Source organism: Crinia signifera, chromosome 6, assembly GCF_055691185.1.
Source record: "Crinia signifera chromosome 6, ASM5569118v1, whole genome shotgun sequence".
Lineage (NCBI taxonomy): Eukaryota > Metazoa > Chordata > Amphibia > Anura > Myobatrachidae > Crinia > Crinia signifera.
Genome location: NC_139222.1, coordinates 207,985,257 through 207,992,348, shown reverse-complemented (window position 1 = coordinate 207,992,348; position 7,092 = coordinate 207,985,257). Strand labels below are relative to the sequence as shown.

At 43.9% G+C, this 7,092-nt stretch overlaps 1 protein-coding gene across 3 annotated transcripts in view; it reads left to right on the top strand.

Annotated features, from left to right (window-relative positions):
* Positions 1–5,795: 5,795 nt before the first annotated feature.
* The window catches only part of GCGR (glucagon receptor), a 62,835-nt gene continuing 61,538 nt past the window's right edge, over positions 5,796–7,092 (top strand). For 2 of the 3 annotated variants that reach the window (XM_083148715.1, XM_083148716.1), the window contains exon 1: positions 5,797–6,005. The gene's annotated coding sequence lies outside the window, so the exon portion shown is untranslated. Of the gene's footprint in view, positions 6,006–7,092 lie in introns of all 3 variants that reach the window. The other variant, XM_083148718.1, reaches the window with a different exon arrangement.

Here is a 7,092-nt window from a genome sequence, read left to right as displayed (position 1 = left end):
AATGCTCAAATGGAGAACTGTTTTCTCCAGTGATTTTTGCCATGATTCACCGTTTTGCATTCGTCATCTTTTTTAGGTAAACTGGAATGTGATCTTTTAAAATAAAGGGTTTTTTTATTTTTTTTCGGTGTCAAAAATCAGAATTATTTTTCTGTGACGGGGCATGCTATTTTTATTCATGTGCTTGCAGCACATGAATATATATTTATTTTTATTTATTTATTTTTTTACAAAAATTTTTTTACACATTCGCCAACATGGGGCCGTGAGCCGCTCATTAATATTCATATATTCACTGCACACTGGTCCCGAGCATTAAATATGCAGGATCGGGACCAGTGAGTGCAGAGGCTACTATCCCAGTCCCCTGCCTGCCAGCTCTCCGGGGGCTCTCCCTGTGTCCCTGTGTCCCTGTGTCCCTGCCGGCCCTCCTTCACCCCCACAGTGTCCGGCACAGGCAGGGAGGCTTCCTTCTCCCTGCCTTCCGCCGTCCCCTGGCTCCCTGCGGCATTCCCCGGGGGTGTTAAAATTCGCCGCCAGGGGAAGCAAGCCCCTGAGGCGTTCAATAGGGGGTGAGGGAGGGCTGGCAGCGAATGCACCAGCCCTCTGGAACCCGGCAATTGTGCAGCAAATCCAAAACAGGATTCGATGCACAGGACGAATTAGGTCATTGAATACCTGCCTGTGTGTGGTGGCTCTTGATGCACTAACTCCAGCCTCAGTCCACTCCTTGTAAAGCTCCCCCACACTTTTGACTGGCCTTCTCCTGACAATATGCCGTCATCTCTGTTACTTGTGCACCTTTTTCTTTCACACTTTTCCCTTCAACTTAACTTTCTATTAGTGTGCTTTGATACAGCAATTTGAGAACATCCAACTTCTTTTGCAATTTTCTTTTAAAGCTTTCTTTCCTTGTGCAGGGTGTCATTGGTGGTTTTCTGCACAACTGTCACATCAGCAGTCTTCCCCATGATTGGGAATTTTACTGAACCAGACTTTAGCTGGATACACAACTAAAGATTTATGTCCGATGTATCTGGTGGGAACAAAAATCTGGTAAAATCTGGGAGCAAATGACAATCGTTCATTTGCTCACAAACGCTGGAAAACAAACGTTTGTTAATCGAACGGATTTAAAAAAAATTCTAAATGACCATGGTCTTCTTCCCAGTGTTAGGGAGCAAATGGTTGTCTGTCAATTGCCCCTCTACATTATCAGATTTTTGCTCTCACCAGATAGATTGGACAGATAAATCATTAGGTGTGTACCCAGCATTAGAGACCAATTAAAGGCTCGGGAACCCTTTGCAGATATTTTGGATTAATTAGCTGGTTAGAATGTGTCACTTTTAGCCTACAATATTGAACCTTTTCACAATATTCTAATTTTCTAGGATTTTGGGTTTGGAGTTTTCTTAAGCTGTAAACCATAATCATCAAAATTATAACAAATAGTCTTGGAATATCTCAATTTGCATGTAATGAGTTTATATATTATATTAGTCTCACCTTTTAAGTTAAATTACTTAAATAAATGAACTTTTGCATGATACTCTAATTTTTCGAGTTTCACCTCTATATAGTAGAGAGACTTAAAGCACAAACCACTCCACCCTGTCATGTTTTTTTAAACACGGCTTGTTAGATAGCAGTTTTAGCAGATATACTGGTACTTTATCTCTCTCCTCGGTATCACTTTCTCTAAGGATTTGAAGAAGCATATGTAAGACCTCCTGGTCTGAGCAGAATACCAGGGTAGCCAGTTTCATCATCATCATCAACATCATCAGAATCAGTCTGCATTGTGCACCTCGGTGGTTATTCTGATTCACTCGCAAAGGCGAATTCCTTGTCAAATGGACAAAACCATGTGCACTGCAGGTGGGACAGATGTAACTTGTGCAGAGAGAGTTAGATTTGGGTGGGGTTTTACTTCAAAGTGAGATCTATATTGCAGTGTAAAAATAAAGCAGCCAGTATTTACCCAGCACAGATAAGATAACTCACCCAAATCGTACTCTTTCTGCACATGTTACATCTGCCCCCCCTACAGTGCACATGGTTTTGTCCATTTCAGAAGGATTTACCTTTGCGAGTGAACCAGAATAAGGGCCCAGGTGTTGTGGTCTCCATAGAAGGTATTTTACACAAACCAGATCATACTGTACTTTAGCCATGCTTACACACCCCCTTATAGAATAGAATAGAATCAACTTTATTGGCCATGTATGCTTGCGCACACTAGGAATTTTTTGTGGATTTACAGTGCAGCATCAAGCAGGGATGAAGGGGGGGGGGGGCATTACATACATTACATGTGGGGAACACATGCCCACCGAGTTGCACCGCGCCTAGGCAGCCATCAGCGGCGCCACTGGTCACTGCTACAGCCAGGTAGGTAACATTAAGCAGAGACAGTACAGTTATCACACAGGGAACATATTTGGCTGAGCTGTACAGTTCCTAGGCAGCCATCAGCGGCACCATCTTGATCATGCTGCTCAAAGGCAGCAGTAATAATATTTGTATTTATGTAGCACTTTTCTTCCAAAGCTGGCACACCCTGCCAGCTTGTTGCTGGCAGGGTGTGCAACCAGCGAATGTACAGCATACAGGCTTTGCATACAGTGGGGGTAGAGGTATATGATGAAGATCATGGTAAAGAAACAGTAAAACAAAGAGTAATACATAGCTTTCCTCAGCTCATACCCATACTGTCACCTTTAGCCTAATGTGTAAGAGGCATAAATCATTTTTCTCATGCACAATAAATGAGAGAACAATTTGTATTGAGAAAAAGGTCCAGATTGTGTTTGCATATCTAAATATTCCAATTTATTCTGTAAGCAAAATCTTGCGCTCGGGTGTAGCGTTTCATATACCAAAACATTTGATCAATGCGTTCTTCACATGTGTATTAATCAGTTTCCAAGACAATGTGAAGAACATTTAATTCAAATTTGCATTTGCAAAGACATGATGCAGTTAAATGCTTTATGCACTTCACATGTTTATAAAGCAGCATGATCAGACACTTGAAAGAAAATGTAACATCTCCAAATGCTGTCAAACAATGATGTCATAGCTGCTGAAAGATCCAACAGAGAAACCAAGTTTGGAATTTTTCATGGAAGGATATTAGAAAACACATAGAGGATTTGACATACAGTATAGGGGGTTATTCTGCTTGATTCGCAAGGCTGCAAATTCTACCAAACCTCCGCACCAGTTGATGTCACAACAACCCTTCCGCCCGCCTCCTCTGCTGCAGAAGTCTCTCTCTTAGCCAGGCCAGGGGCAGGCAAAGGTTCTGGAGTTTTGTGATGGCATCCACCCCGACTAACTTTTATTAAAGTGGATTGGCAGCCTAGTGCAGTGTCAGACATAACGTACATCAGAGGCACCCACACTGCACACATATTGGTTTGGCCTGCACACCACTAACTGGCCAGCAGCAGGGCAAAGCAGTGCCGTGATTCGCGGGTGGAAAGGGGACGGGGCCTAATACGTGAAGTGCCCCCTTTGGAAAAATATGTACCATCACTAGATTTTAGGTAAAATATGCAATAACCGGTGAGAATGAGCAAAATATGCAAAAATATATGCAAATATGTAAATGCTTATAATCCTGTAATATCATATACACACCATCTACATGGGCTGAGAAAGGACCACTATATCATTAAGGAGAAAGTATGCTCCCATGGTCAGTACAAAACATGACAAAAATCCATCCTCTTGAGCCAAGTGTGTTAGCGAGTGCAAGTCAGTGACCATGTCTATGCCGGAGTATATGATAGTAAATATCCAAAATTAGATTTCTATATAAGTTGATGGGCTGCTTTTAGCAGAAGCATAGCTAGGGCGGAGCACCAGCTCCGTGTGCCGACATGTCACCTGCAATGTTCCCTCTAATTTTACGAACGCTGTGTGCGGCAAAAGATGTTGGCTGTGCAACTTTGTAAGGAAATTTAAATTTTTGTGCGTCACTTCTAGATAACTGGAAAATGACATTCAGCATTTGTGTTAACTTTACTTGATATTAAACATTCAAAACACAGCACACAATGTAGTTAATGGGTGAAACACACATTAATTGAGTCCACAACTGCAAAAAGGGACCACTGCTGCTTTGTGCGCTCTGTTGTAATGTCTGTGCGCATGCTCGTCGAGTTGTGTGCGCGCGCACGTGCGCACAGCTTAGAGGGAACACTGGTCACCTGGCATCGGAGCTCTGCCGCCGGCTCCCCTGCCCTGCTCGCATGCTTCCTGCTATGCCCGGCAATGCATCAGTTTGTGGGTTAATACCCGGCAAGCGCTCTCACTGCGCATGCGCCGGTTTGGGACGCCGGAGGCAGGGATACGGCACCATGATGTCACAACGTCATGGCGCCACATCCCTGCCTCCGGCGTCCCAAACCGGCGCATGCACGATGTGTCACGGGTTAATGCAAAGAGGCTGTGGCGCACAATGAAGGGGAGCACAGCCCAGCAGCAGCCTGTACTTCGGGTTGGGATCATTTGATCTACAGCGTTATGGTCCACAGTCATTAGGTCGACACCATTAGATCAATGTTGGAAAAGGTCGACATGGGCTACGCTAGGCACACTATTTTATTCTCCCACCATACCTTAGTGCAGTGATTTTCAACCTTTTTACCTTGTGGCACACTAAATAAGATTTTTAAATTGCCAAGGCACACCATGAGATCCCCACAGGGCAAAACACATTGGCCCTCACAGGAAAAAACAAACCTATTGGCCCCCATATAAAAAACAATCACACTGGTCCCCACAGGTAGCACAAATAAAATACATTGGCCCTTTACATGAAAAGAAGAGACCAGTAAATAACACTTAAACTGGTGGTGGCTGTAAAGTGGTTTGGGCATCTCTAGATTTGGAGGCACACTTGAGAACAGCTCAAGGCACACTAGTGTGCCACGGCACAGTGGTTGAAAAACACTGCCCTAGTGGGTGGTAGGGCATGAAATACCGCCTGTCAGCGCATGTTGGCTCAAAAAACAGTGAAAAACTCCATGTCGACCTTTTGACTGTCGACCTAGACAATGTCGAACTAATGACCTATCAAACTAATGACCTGTCGAATCAATGACCTTTCGACCTAGAGCCATGTCGACCTTTTACCATGTCGACCTAGACCCATGTCAACTGTTTCCCATGTCGACCTAATGGTGTCGACCTAATGACTGTCGACCATAATGCTGTAGACCAAATGACCGCATCCCTTACACGAGGACTGTGGCACCTCTTTGTTTTTCTCATTTCATGGTCTCCGAAAAAACTTGAAAAAGAGGGGATCAACAAGTACCACATATACCAGGAGAGTACATTCAATTCTATTAGAGCTTTTTCCACTCAGGTGTAGGGGTAATTTTTCTCATTTACACACTCACTATTGTTTGATTTCTAGATGAAAATATTTCAATATTATTTAATGTATAAAGAAAGTTAAAGTAAGGTTTAATAATAATTAGCCAGACACGTGTGTTTATTGTGCAGAGCTACACTATAAACAGAAGCAGGTGTAGAACTTGATGATAGTGTTTATAACCAGTAACTAGATGGTGTGATTATTAGTTAGTACATATAGTAAAGCTACAGTAAAATCCCCTTCACTCCCTCCCTCGCAGTGTAACCACCACCATAGTACAGCAGCATGCCATGAGTATATTGCTGAAGCAGAACAAGTGATTCTAGGACCCAGGGGCAGAGCAGGCCGGGTAAATGACAGGTGATAACCCCGCCCACAGGGGAGGCTGCAGCGCTCACTCACAGAGACTGTCAGGTTACAGAGTGAGAGTTTGGCACAGAACTGACTACTGCGGGCACATCTACTACCCATTACTGTACATACGGGATGTGACAAGCTCTCTGTGCCCAGCACCCAGGATGCTGAGGGATGAGCACCTTGCAACCAGCGGAGAACCAAACTGGTGCATAACTCCAACAGGGACCGGGCAAACTTGTGTGCCAGCTACTGTGTGAGTGCCATCAATGCTGTATTTGTGTCTCCAATAGCTAGCACTAAGTTTAGCAATGTTCTCTGGTTATTTGCCTTGCATTAGCAACACAGTTAAGTGTATATTCTATGTATGTTACTCCATGAGAGTAATGTGAGTTATTGTGCTTTATTTTCTGTTATATTTGTCATTTGTAGAAAAATGTATTGCGGTGACATTCTGTGAATGTACAGCACCTGCCTGGTTCCAGGACTCATTGTATATGTTCTCTTCAGTACTTCTAGATTGTTATTGCGTGGATGACACAGACTCCGCTAACCTGTGGCTCTCCAGCTGTTAAACTACAAGTCCCAGCTTGCCATATCAGCTTCTGATGGAACTTATACTGTAGTTCCACAATAGCAGGAGATCCGCAGGTTACCTATCCAGAATTACACTGTACCAACTTTAACAATGTTCTTTTGTCTTCAAACTAAATATAAATCTAACTTTTGTCTTGTGTATAGCAACAAAATGAGTATATTATAATGACTCTTTGTTGTAACATCTTCTTGCCTGGGAGCAATACTGGATTGCCCAGCAGCATTATATAGCAATGTCACGTATATGTATTCTTCCTACACAGGGCTGCCATCAGAAATTTTGGGGCCCAGGACTGACAGATTAGGCAGGCCCCCCTACCCTCAGGATGGGCACTCCTCTGCGGTTTGATCAATGGCACGGCCACGTCATTACGTCACTTGGTACATGGGGGCTTGCCAACTCCATTGGTTGTTCAAGAGGCAGGCAGCAGATAACCAGGTTATGCTACATGCCCCCTTGCATATTTCAGTTGTGCTACCTGACCCCTGTAATTTCTATACTTAAGCTGTGCCCCTGCTCTCACTACAACTTGTACCCCTACCTCTACTTAAATAATATATATTTAAGCTGTGCCCCACCACCATCACTAACCTTACTTTTCAGTTGCCTTTTCTCAGTCACAGAAGAGGTTAATAAATGTGTAGTTAGCAGCAGCAGCAGCAGCAGCAGCAGCAGCAGCAGCAGCAGCAGCAGCAGCAGCAGCAGCAGCAGCAGGGGTCCTCCAGTGTCCTGATCCCTAGTGTCA